Source organism: Mustelus asterias, chromosome 17 (genome assembly GCF_964213995.1).
Source record: "Mustelus asterias chromosome 17, sMusAst1.hap1.1, whole genome shotgun sequence".
NCBI lineage: Eukaryota > Metazoa > Chordata > Chondrichthyes > Carcharhiniformes > Triakidae > Mustelus > Mustelus asterias.
This window is the reverse complement of record NC_135817.1, coordinates 10,135,568-10,149,721: the sequence shown is the minus strand read 5'-3', so window position 1 is coordinate 10,149,721 and position 14,154 is coordinate 10,135,568.

Here is a 14,154-nt window from a genome sequence, read left to right as displayed (position 1 = left end):
CAACTCTCCAAGTCCATAATGGAGATCAAGGTAAATGGTTATGCAGAAAACTGCCTGTTCGACTGTGGGAGCACGGAAAGTTTTATACACCCTCGCACAGTGCGTCAATATGCCCTTCCCGTGCGACCCTGGAGCCAGACCATCTCCATGGCCTCGAATTCTCACTCAGTGGAGGTCCTCGGGTGCTGCTTGGTGACGCTGACGGTACAGGGCACAGTCTACGAGCGTTTTCGGCTCCTCGTGCTGCCGCGACTCTGCGCAGCTGTACTGCTGGGGTTAGATTTCCTCAGCCATCATAGAAGCGTCACCCTGCAGTACGATGGCCCTTATCCCCCGCTCTCCGTCTGCAAGGCGCCGTCACGGCAGCGCCCCTCGCGCACCACCTGCAGTCTCTCGACCCTCAAGATCACCCCCCCCCCCATTATTTGATAACCTAACCCCGGATTGTAGGCCTATAGCCACCAAGAGTAGGCGCTATAGTGCGGATGACCGGGCCTTCATTCGGTCCGAGGTACAACGTTTGCTCCAGGAAGGGATTATCCAGGCCAGCACCAGCCCCTGGAGGGCGCAAGTGGTCGTAGTTAAATCGGGGGAGAAACACCGCATGGTGATTGACTACAGCCAGACCATAAACAGGTATACCCAACTAGATGCATATCCTCTTCCCCGTATCGCGGACATAGTCAACCACATCGCGCACTATAGGGTTTTTTCAACGATCGATTTGAAATCGGCTTACCACCAGCTCCCTATCCGCTTGGAGGATCGCCCATACACTGCCTTTGAGGCGGATGGCCGCCTCTACCAGTTCCTCCGAGTCCCCTTTGGTGTCACCAATGGGGTCTCAGTCTTCCAACGGGCCATGGATCAAATGGTGGACCAGCACGGACTACGGGTCACTTTCCCGTATCTGGATAACGTCACCATCTGCGGCCATGACCTGCAGGACCATGATGCCAACCTACAAAAATTCCTTCATACGGCCACTCTCCTGAACCTCACATACAATGAGGCGAAGTGTGTTTTCCGGACACGCCGCCTCGCCATCCTTGGGTACGTGATAGAAAATGGTGTCCTTGGCCCCGACCCAGCCCGTATGCGTCCCCTTATGCAGCTTCCCCTCCCTACTACCCTCAAAGCACTGAGGAGATGCCTGGGCTTCTTCTCCTATTATGCCCAGTGGGTTCCCCGTTACGCAGATAAAGCCCGTCCGCTCCTAAAATCGACCTCTTTTCCCCTGGCGGAGGAAGCCTGTCGGGCCTTCGATGACATCAAAGCGGACATCGCGAAGGCCGCGATGCACGCTGTGGACGAATCCATCCCATTCCAAGTGGAAAGTGATGCGTCTGACTTTGCCCTAGCCGCCACCCTTAACCAGAGGGGCCGTCCGGTGGCCTTCTTTTCCCGGACCTTACAAGGCCCTGAGATTCGACACTCCTCGGTCGAGAAGGAGGCCCAGGCCATCGTGGAAGCCGTCCGGCACTGGCGCCATTATCTTGCGGGCCAACGATTCACCTTAATTACGGACCAGCGGTCAGTTGCCTTCCTGTTTAACACCAGGCAAAAGGGCAAGATTAAGAATGACAAGATCTTGCGGTGGAGGATTGAGCTCTCCACCTACAGATATGACATCATGTACCGGCCTGGGAAGCTCAATGAGCCCCCAGACGCCCTGTCCCGTGGATCATGTGCCAGTGCCCAACTAGACCAGCTACAGTCCCTCCATAACGACCTCTGTCACCCGGGTGTCACCAGATTTTTCCATTTTGTCAAGTCCCGTAACCTGCCCTTCTCCCTTGAGGAAGTCCGGACGATTACCAGGCAATGCAGGGTCTGCGCTGAGTGCAAACCGCAGTTCTACCGGCCAGGTAGGGCGCACCTTGTAAAGGCCACTCGCGCGTTCGAGCGCCTTAGCATTGATTTTAAAGGCCCCCTCCCCTCCTCTAACCGCAATGTTTATTTCCTGAATATCATTGACGAATACTCACGTTTCCCTTTTGCCTTCCCCTGCTCGGACATGACCACGGCTACAGTGATTCGGACCCTGAACAAGCTCTTCACCCTGTTCGGCTTCCCAGCCTATATTCATAGCGACCGTGGGTCCTCTTTCATGAGTGACGAGCTGAGGCAGTACCTGCTCGCCAAAGGCGTTGCCTCCAGCCGCACCACTAGCTATAACCCCAGGGGCAATGGTCAAGTAGAGCGGGAGAACGCAACCGTCTGGAAGGCCGTTCTATTAGCGTTACGGTCAAGGGGCCTTCCAGTCAGCCGTTGGCAAGACGTCCTTCCGGACGCATTACATTCCATTAGGTCACTCTTGTGCACAGCGACCAATACGACCCCTCACGAGCGGATGTTTTCATTTCCCAGGAAGTCCTCCTCGGGTACTTCGCTCCCGGATTGGCTGATGTCCCCGGGACCCGTCCTGCTTCGGAAGCATGTCCGGACCCATAAGGCAGATCCCTTGGTCGAGGAGGTCCAATTGCTCCATGCTAATCCCCAATATGCTTATGTAGCGTACCCTGATGGGCGGGAGGACACGGTTTCTGTCCGTGACTTGGCACCCGTGGGTGCCCCGGAGGTCACCACGTCCTTCCGCCCCACGGTCCCTGGTGTCGTCCATTCGGAGACTGCTACGCCTCTTCCTCCCTCAGTCCCTGTCCCCAATGTAGTGTGCCCAGAGCCTGTTGCAGCCCCCCACCCCCTAGCTCCGGTTTCCACTGTTCCCCATACGCCACCAGGGCCACTGCTCACTCCTCTCGCCCCTGTGGACAGCTCGCTTGAGTCGCCGGAGCCGTCGCCACGCAGTACCCGACAACTGGACGGGACGACGGATCGGTCCGCTTCACACCACCCAGCGCCTTCTCTCGACGCTCACTGTACGGAGCCTGGGCCGACATTGCTCCCTGCTCGGACGACTCTGCGACCTGCACTACGACGATCGCGACGACGGATCAAGCCACCGGTTCGTCTGGACTTGTGATATTGTTTCCGCTTCACCCCCGTGTTGTTTTTTTAAAAGGAAGGGGTGAATGTGGTGGACCTCAGTTGTGCCTTTGTCCTATATGGACCACCGTTGTGTGTGTTTGTCATACCTGGACACATCCCCTTCCAGTTTGGTGCCTCCCCTCAGCACCTAGTATAAAGGTGGCTGTCTCCTCCCCCTTGTTCAGTCCAGGTCGGTTAATTGTTGGGATCTGCTCCTGATTCTGTTGTGAATAAAAGCCTACACTTATATTGGCATATCGGTAGTCTTTCGCCTTATTGATAGTGCATCAGGGACTAATTGGAGATGTCAGGGCTGGGATAAGAGTAATTCTTTGGCTTCACAGTCACTCTCTAGTAAGTGACCAGAAGATGACCTTGGGGGGTGGGGGGGTTTGCTCACTCATGTTTCTGTACAATGTTGCTGCAGAGATGAGCACGAAGGAAGCATGGGTGGAGCAGCCAACCTTACGTTCAACCTGGCAATCAGGCAACCAAAAAGAAGGAGAATAAGAGCCCATCGCTGCCAGACAGGGCAAAGTGAAGAGCTTCACCCTGATGTTTCAAGGCGTACAGGGGCCCCTCAACACCCAGAAGCTGAGGTTGACAGAGCTATTGAGCAGAGGCATTGGCAAGACCACAGGTGAGCAAGAGACAGTGTCACCAATGCCTTCACATATCCAGGGGTCACATCTGCCACATCTGTCCAAGAGGAGATGATTCCGAAGGGACTGGGAGGCCACCCGCTGTCAATTGCTCTCAAAATAACCGTTGCTTTGAATGTCTTTGTGAGTGAATTGTTCCGGGACTGCATTGGGAATCTCTGTGGGATTTCTCAAATATCTATTCACAAATACAAAATAGAAAAGCAAATTACTGCGGACGCTGGAATCTGAAACCAAAAGAGAAAATGCTGGAAAATCTCAGCAGGTCTGGCAGCATCTGTAAGGAGAGAAAAGAGCTGACGTTTCGAGTCCAGATGACCCTTTCTCAAAGCTTTGAGAGAGAATCATCTGGACTCGAAATGTCAGCTCTTTCCTCTCCTTACAGATGCTGCCAGACCTGATGAGACCTTCCAGTATTTTCTCTTTTGGTTTATTCACAAATACTTTTGGGAGGTCACTGACATCTATTTAACAAGGCACACAATTATGTGCAGTTTTCTCAATGGGCTAGAAATTTTGTATTTCTCCAATTATTGGCCACTGAAGGGTTCTTTCCCACCCAGCCTCAATTTTTAAGCTCAGGAAACTCGAACATAAACAGACTTAGGTCTCGGGCGAGAGGCTAAGGGCTGGAGTCTCCATCAGAGGCCCTCTTCAGACTTTGAGCAGTCTCCCCTAAAAGGTCTTTTGATGCTGGATCTGACTCGCCACCGTTCCACTGTCGCCCTGGCCAACAATCTCTGCCCCAAGACTCCAATCACTACTTTCCACCCCTCTGACCTTCCCTAACCTCTCCATCCTGGGAACCCCAAAACCTACCTTGCTGCCCCATCCCAGGATTTAGGCCCTGGTATATTGAAGCATTTCCTGTTCAGTTCAGACCACTGCAGCCCCCGTTGCTACAGGGATGAGACATGTGAGAGCTTCCAGACTATCTGATTGGCCAGCAGCTCTCTAAGGCAAGAACTCCTTGGGGGCGAAAGTCCTGCTGCAGACAATTGACGCTCATTTGTGCCTGGAATTGCTGTTGGACAGGGGGTGTTAGCGGAGATGCGTTCCCCATCAACTCTCTGGATGGCGGGAAGGGAAACCACTGGAAATATCCAGGCCAGTATTTTCCTGAGCAGTTCCTATCTCTGGAACACCAAAATACCGTGGGTTGTACAAACATAGGAACAATAGGTGTCAGATAGCCCCTTGAGTCTGCTCCACCATTCATTATGACCATGGCTAATCTTCAGTTTCAACTCCATTTTTGTGCCTGTTCCTCATAGATTCCCAAAATTTGCCTGCCTCAGACTTAAATATATTCAACAATGTAGCATCCATAACCCTCTGGGGTACAGAATTCCAAAGATTCACAACCCTCTGAGTGAAGATATTTCTCCTAATCTCAGTGCTAAATGATTGCCTCCATATCCCGAGAATGTTGTTACATTCCCCCTGCCAATGGACACAACTTTTCAGTCTCCACCCAACAAGCCCCTTCAGTATCTGGTACGTTTCAATGACATCACCTCTCATTCTTCGAAACTCCAGAGAGTAGGGGTCATTCAGCAGTGCAGGCTGCAGATAAGCACATAGCATGCAGTCACAGTGTGTTCATATTGGAGTGTGCAAGTTAAATCCAGTGAGAGGGTACTGTGTATAGATTGTATGGTTCTGCTCTGGATGGTGTTGAGCTTATTCAGCTGCACCTGTCCAGCTGACTATGCTGGGCAGCTGCACCAACATTTAATTCCTTTGCAATTAACAGCAATTCTTGGAACATTGCCCTCAGCATCCAACTTCGAGAAGTTTACAGCACACAAATAATTGGTAAAGTTGGCCTGTGTCCATCGCTGGGAACCAAAGAAGGGGCTGCTTTTCATTTTGGAGAAGCAGACACCGAGAGTGAAACTAAACGAAAACACATTTGTGTCAGGCATGGCGTTGAATCAAATCACAGGATTAAAGCGAGAGGACTGGAACAAACATTTAACACCAGCAGAAACAATCTAATAGTCATTAAAGGCTGCATCTTACAGGATGGAGGAGCTGGACTGCTGCCCACTGCCCTTCCCAGGTTAGATCAGTGAACACTGGGACACTGGGTAAGTTAAATCAGTGAATACTGAGGCACTGTGGGAAGATTAAATCAGTGAACACTGGGACACTGAGAGACTGTGGCCAGTGAAATCGGTGAACACTGGGACACTGAGAGACTGTGGCCAGTGAAATCGGTGAACACTGGGACCCTGACACTGCCGCTGGTGAAATCGGTGAACACTGGGACCCTGCCGCTGGTGAAATCAGTGAACACTGGGACACTGACACTGGTGAAATCAGTGAACACTGGGACACTGACACTGGTGAAATCAGTGAACACTGGGACACTGCCGCTGGTGAAATCAGTGAACACTGGGACACTGACACTGGTGAAATCAGTGAACACTGGGACACTGACACTGGTGAAATCGGTGAACACTGGGACACTGCCGCTGGTGAAATCAGTGAACACTGGGACACTGCCGCTGGTGAAATCGGTGAACACTGGGACACTGCCGCTGGTGAAATCGGTGAACACTGGGACACTGACACTGGTGAAATCGGTGAACACTGGGACACTGGGACACTGCCGCTGGTGAAATCGGTGAACACTGGGACCCTGCCGCTGGTGAAATCGGTGAACACTGGGACACTGCCGCTGGTGAAATCGGTGAACACTGGGACACTGACACTGCCGCTGGTGAAATCGGTGAACACTGGGACACTGCCGCTGGTGAAATCGGTGAACACTGGGACACTGACACTGGTGAAATCGGTGAACACTGGGACACTGGGACACTGCCGCTGGTGAAATCGGTGAACACTGGGACACTGCCGCTGGTGAAATCGGTGAACACTGGGACACTGACACTGCCGCTGGTGAAATCGGTGAACACTGGGACACTGACACTGGTGAAATCGGTGAACACTGGGACACTGACACTGCCACTGGTGAAATCGGTGAACACTGGGACACTGCCGCTGGTGAAATCGGTGAACACTGGGACCCTGCCGCTGGTGAAATCGGTGAACACTGGGACCCTGCCGCTGGTGAAATCGGTGAACACTGGGACCCTGCCGCTGGTGAAATCGGTGAACACTGGGACCCTGCCGCTGGTGAAATCGGTGAACACTGGGACACTGCTGCTGGTGAAATCGGTGAACACTGGGACCCTGACACTGCTGCTGGTGAAATCAGTGAACACTGGGACACTGACACTGCCGCTGGTGAAATCGGTGAACACTGGGACACTGACACTGCCGCTGGTGAAATCGGTGAACACTGGGACACTGCCGCTGGTGAAATCAGTGAACACTGGGACACTGACACTGCCGCTGGTGAAATCGGTGAACACTGGGACACTGCTGCTGGTGAAATCAGTGAACACTGGGACACTGACACTGCCGCAGGTGAAATCAGTGAACACTGGGACACTGACACTGCCGCTGGTGAAATCGGTGAACACTGGGACACTGACACTGCCGCTGGTGAAATCGGTGAACACTGGGACACTGACACTGCCGCTGGTGAAATCGGTGAACACTGGGACACTGCCGCAGGTGAAATCAGTGAACACTGGGACACTGACACTGCCGCTGGTGAAATCGGTGAACACTGGGACACTGCCGCAGGTGAAATCAGTGAACACTGGGACACTGCCGCTGGTGAAATCGGTGAACACTGGGACACTGCCGCAGGTGAAATCAGTGAACACTGGGACACTGCCGCTGGCGAAATCGGTGAACACTGGGACACTGACACTGGTGAAATCAGTGAACACTGGGACACTGACACTGGTGAAATCAGTGAACACTGGGACACTGCCGCTGGTGAAATCAGTGAACACTGGGACACTGACACTGGTGAAATCGGTGAACACTGGGACACTGCCGCTGGTGAAATCAGTGAACACTGGGACACTGACACTGGTGAAATCAGTGAACACTGGGACACTGACACTGGTGAAATCAGTGAACACTGGGACACTGACACTGGTGAAATCAGTGAACACTGGGACACTGGGACACTGACACTGGTGAAATCAGTGAACACTGGGACACTGACACTGGTGAAATCAGTGAACACTGGGACACTGCCGCTGGTGAAATCGGTGAACACTGGGACACTGCCGCTGGTGAAATCGGTGAACACTGGGACACTGCCGCTGGCGAAATCGGTGAACACTGGGACACTGCCGCTGGTGAAATCAGTGAACACTGGGACACTGACACTGCCGCTGGTGAAATCGGTGAACACTGGGACACTGACACTGGTGAAATCGGTGAACACTGGGACACTGACACTGGTGAAATCGGTGAACACTGGGACACTGTCACTGGTGAAATCGGTGAACACTGGGACACTGCCGCTGGTGAAATCGGTGAACACTGGGACACTGCTGCTGGTGAAATCGGTGAACACTGGGACACTGACACTGGTGAAATCGGTGAACACTGGGACACTGACACTGGTGAAATCGGTGAACACTGGGACACTGCCGCTGGTGAAATCGGTGAACACTGGGACACTGACACTGGTGAAATCAGTGAACACTGGGACACTGACACTGCCGCTGGTGAAATCGGTGAACACTGGGACACTGACACTGCCGCTGGTGAAATCGGTGAACACTGGGACACTGACACTGCCGCTGGTGAAATCGGTGAACACTGGGACACTGACACTGCCGCTGGTGAAATCGGTGAACACTGGGACACTGACACTGCCGCTGGTGAAATCGGTGAACACTGGGACACTGACACTGGTGAAATCAGTGAACACTGGGACACTGCCGCTGGTGAAATCAGTGAACACTGGGACACTGCCGCTGGCGAAATCGGTGAACACTGGGACACTGCCGCTGGTGAAATCGGTGAACACTGGGACACTGCCGCTGGTGAAATCGGTGAACACTGGGACACTGCCGCTGGCGAAATCGGTGAACACTGGGACACTGCCGCTGGTGAAATCGGTGAACACTGGGACACTGCTGCTGGTGAAATCGGTGAACACTGGGACACTGCTGCCGCTGGTGAAATCGGTGAACACTGGGACACTGACACTGGTGAAATCGGTGAACACTGGGACACTGCTGCCGCTGGTGAAATCGGTGAACACTGGGACACTGCTGCTGGTGAAATCGGTGAACACTGGGACACTGACACTGGTGAAATCGGTGAACACTGGGACACTGCTGCTGGTGAAATCGGTGAACACTGGGACACTGCTGCCGCTGGTGAAATCGGTGAACACTGGGACACTGCCGCTGGTGAAATCGGTGAACACTGGGACACTGCTGCCGCTGGTGAAATCGGTGAACACTGGGACACTGCTGCTGGTGAAATCGGTGAACACTGGGACACTGCTGCCGCTGGTGAAATCGGTGAACACTGGGACACTGCTGCTGGTGAAATCGGTGAACACTGGGACACTGACACTGGTGAAATCGGTGAACACTGGGACACTGACACTGCCGCTGGTGAAATCGGTGAACACTGGGACACTGCCGCTGGTGAAATCGGTGAACACTGGGACACTGGGACACTGCCGCTGGTGAAATCGGTGAACACTGGGACACTGACACTGCTGCTGGTGAAATCGGTGAACACTGGGACACTGACACTGCCGCTGGTGAAATCGGTGAACACTGGGACACTGCCGCTGGTGAAATCGGTGAACACTGGGACACTGACACTGGTGAAATTGGTGAACACTGGGACACTGGGACACTGCCGCTGGTGAAATCGGTGAACACTGGGACACTGACACTGGTGAAATCGGTGAACACTGGGACACTGGGACACTGCCGCTGGTGAAATCGGTGAACACTGGGACACTGACACTGCTGCTGGTGAAATCGGTGAACACTGGGACACTGACACTGCCGCTGGTGAAATCGGTGAACACTGGGACACTGCCGCTGGTGAAATCGGTGAACACTGGGACACTGACACTGGTGAAATTGGTGAACACTGGGACACTGGGACACTGCCGCTGGTGAAATCGGTGAACACTGGGACACTGACACTGCTGCTGGTGAAATCGGTGAACACTGGGACACTGACACTGCCGCTGGTGAAATCGGTGAACACTGGGACACTGCCGCTGGTGAAATCGGTGAACACTGGGACACTGCCGCTGGTGAAATCGGTGAACACTGGGACACTGACACTGGTGAAATTGGTGAACACTGGGACACTGACACTGCCGCTGGTGAAATCGGTGAACACTGGGACACTGCCGCTGGTGAAATCGGTGAACACTGGGACACTGACACTGCCGCTGGTGAAATCGGTGAACACTGGGACACTGACACTGCCGCTGGTGAAATCGGTGAACACTGGGACACTGACACTGCCGCTGGTGAAATCGGTGAACACTGGGACACTGCCGCTGGTGAAATCGGTGAACACTGGGACACTGCCGCTGGTGAAATCGGTGAACACTGGGACACTGCCGCTGGTGAAATCGGTGAACACTGGGACACTGCCGCTGGTGAAATCGGTGAACACTGGGACACTGACACTGGTGAAATCGGTGAACACTGGGACACTGCTGCTGGTGAAATCGGTGAACACTGGGACACTGCCGCTGGTGAAATCGGTGAACACTGGGACACTGCCGCTGGTGAAATCGGTGAACACTGGGACACTGACACTGCCGCTGGTGAAATCGGTGAACACTGGGACACTGCCGCTGGTGAAATCGGTGAACACTGGGACACTGCCGCTGGTGAAATCGGTGAACACTGGGACACTGACACTGCCGCTGGTGAAATCGGTGAACACTGGGACACTGACACTGGTGAAATCGGTGAACACTGGGACCCTGACACTGGTGAAATCGGTGAACACTGGGACACTGCCGCTGGTGAAATCGGTGAACACTGGGACACTGCCGCTGGTGAAATCGGTGAACACTGGGACACTGCCGCTGGTGAAATCGGTGAACACTGGGACACTGCTGCTGGTGAAATCGGTGAACACTGGGACACTGACACTGGTGAAATCGGTGAACACTGGGACACTGCTGCCGCTGGTGAAATCGGTGAACACTGGGACACTGCTGCCGCTGGTGAAATCGGTGAACACTGGGACACTGCCGCTGGTGAAATCGGTGAACACTGGGACACTGACACTGCCGCTGGTGAAATCGGTGAACACTGGGACACTGCCGCTGGTGAAATCGGTGAACACTGGGACACTGCCGCTGGTGAAATCGGTGAACACTGGGACACTGCCGCTGGTGAAATCGGTGAACACTGGGACACTGACACTGCCGCTGGTGAAATCGGTGAACACTGGGACACTGACACTGCCGCTGGTGAAATCGGTGAACACTGGGACACTGCCGCTGGTGAAATCGGTGAACACTGGGACACTGACACTGCCGCTGGTGAAATCGGTGAACACTGGGACACTGCCGCTGGTGAAATCGGTGAACACTGGGACACTGACACTGGTGAAATTGGTGAACACTGGGACACTGACACTGCCGCTGGTGAAATCGGTGAACACTGGGACACTGCCGCTGGTGAAATCGGTGAACACTGGGACACTGGGACACTGCCGCTGGTGAAATCAGTGAACACTGGGACACTGACACTGGTGAAATCGGTGAACACTGGGACACTGCCGCTGGTGAAATCGGTGAACACTGGGACACTGCTGCCGGGTGAAATCGGTGAACGCAGAGACTGCAGCCGGCGAAGTCGGTGAACACTATTAGTACTGCCCCTCACTCAGAAGGAAGTTTCAGCCTAGGGAGCAACTGGCCAAGTCGAATGGCCGGCAGCCCCATCACCCTCGGCAGTGCCAGAGCTGAGTTGTGGGCACTCTGTGGACTGCAGGAAGATGACTGGAGAGAAACATATCTGTCCCAAGAAGGCAGGTCACAGGTTTTAGGCAGGGAGGTATACCAGAGACTGGCAGGGATGGGGGGGAGAGAAGGGTGTGGGAGGCTGGTTGCATTGGTCAGGCAGTGTGAAGGAAGGGAAGGAGCTGAGATCTGGTGGGCTCCCCTGATGAATGCAGAACACCCTCTGAAAGAGGTTCCCCCCCCTACTTTCCCCACTTTTGTTCATACAGGCCATTGAAAAGGGCTTACCCACTCCCTCCCGAGTGCCCATGCCAACTGTATTGAGGCATGGGCAGCATATTCTTCAGGTCAGTAGACATTGTTAACGAACCTAAATGACCCATTATTTATTCATTGACACATGGCACCCGATCGTGGCACCCACCCATCTTGGAGTAAGCTCAGGGGCGGGTCGGGGGCTAGCTATCCATGTGGAGCATGAAGAGACTTTCAACATGAGTGGATTGTAATGTGAACGAGAGTGATAGGATAGAAAGGATAGAACTTGCATTTATATAGAACCTTTCACAACCTCAAGTCTTTCCCAAAGCCCTTTACAATCAATGAAGTGTTTTTGAAGTGTAGGCACTGCTGCTGTTACATATTACTGTATTATCTGTAAATATCCTTAAAGAGCTGGGAACTGATTACCTAGGAGCTAATTGTTATGTATAAGTGTTCCAGGGAGCAACTTTTCACGGTTGCACAAGAGGTTGCAATGTATAACCAGTTCAAACCGGCACTTCTATTGTATACAGCAGCATGGCAAGTATTAAACATCAAGAGCCTCTCATCTTAACCTCCAGGTGGCAGTGTTCCCAGGTATCGTCTGCCCTTGCCCTTCTACATGGTAGTGATCGTAGGTTTGGAAGGTGCTGTCGAAGGAACCTTGGTGAGTTCCTGCAGTGCATCTTGTAGATGGTGCACACTGCTGCCACTGTTCGCCGGTGGTGGAGCGATTGAATGTTTGTGGAAGGGAGAGCAGTCAAGTGGGCTGCTTTGTCCTGGATGGTGTCGAGCTTCTTGAGTGTTGTTGGAGCTGCACTCATCCAGGCAAATGGAGAGTATTCCACTATACTCCTGACTTGTGCCTTGTAGATGGTGGACAGGCTTTGGGTAGTCAGGAGGTGAGTGACTCACTGCAGGATTTCTAGCCTTTGAGCTGCTCTGGTCGCCACAGTATTTATATGACCAGCTCAGTTTCTGGTCAATGGTAACTCCCAGGATGTTGATAATGAGGGGATTTAATGATGATAAAGCCCTTGAATGTCAATGGGTGATAGTTAGATCTCTTGTTGGAGATGGTTATTGCCTGGCACTTGTATGGCACAAATGTTATTTACCACTTACCAGCCCATGACTGAATGTTGTCCAGGTCTCGCTGCATTTGGACATGGACTGCGTCAGTATCTGAGGAATCATGAATGGTGCTGAACATTGTGCAATCATCAGCTACTTCAGACATTATGATGGAAGGAAGGTCATTGATGAAGCAGCTGAAGATGGTTGGGCCTAGAACACTACCCTGAGGAACTGCTACAGTGATGTCTTGGAGCTGACCATCCCACCACAACCATCTCCCTTTGTGCCAGATAGGACTCCAACCAGTGGAGAGCTTTCCCCTGATTGGCATTGACTCCAATTTTGCCAGGGCTCTTTGATACCATACTTGGTCAAATGCTGCCTAGATGTCGAGAGCAGTCACTCTACCTCACCTCTGGAGTTCAGTTCTTTTGTCCATGTTTGAACCAAGGCTATACTAAAATCAGGAGCAGAGTGATAATTGCAGGACCCAATTTGAGCATACATAAGCAGGTTATTGCTGAATAAGTGCCACTTGATAGCACTGTTGGTGACCCCTTCCATCACTTTGCTGATGATGGAGAGTAGTTTGATGGGGCAGTAATTGGCCGGGTTGGATTTGCCCTGTTTCTTGTTTACAGGACATACCGGGGCAATTTTCCATATTGTTTGGTAGATGTCAGTATTGTAGCTGTACTGGAACAGTTTGACTAGGGGCACAGCAAGTTCTGGAGCACAGGCCTTCAGTACTATTGCCAGAATGTTATCAGGGCCCATTGCCTTTGTAGTATCCAGTGCCTTCAGCCATTTCTTGATATCACATGGAGTGAATCGAATTAGTTGAAGACTGACAACTGTGATGCTGGGGACCTCCAGAGGAGACTGAGATGGACCATCCACTCAGCACTCTGGCTGAAGATTGTTGCAAAAGCCTTATCTTTTGTACTGATGTGCTGGGCTCCTCCATCATTGAGGATGGGGCTATTTGTAGAGCCTCCTACTCTAATGGAGTTGTTTAATTTTCCACCACTATTCATGGCTGGATGTAGCAGCTCTACAGAGTTTAGATCCTATCCTTTGGTTGTGGAATCGCTTAACTCTGTCTATTATTTGCTGCTTATGCTGTCTGACATGTAAGTAGTCCTGTGTTATAACTTCACCAGGTTGACACCTCATTGTTAGGTATGTCTGGTGTGCTGCAGGCATGCTCTCCTGCACAGTGCCACTTGTACAGTGGGATTTTCCAGTGGCACTCGCCCCAAGACCAGAAAATCCCATCCAAGGTCAACAGACCTTTGCATGGTCTGTGTTCCACCC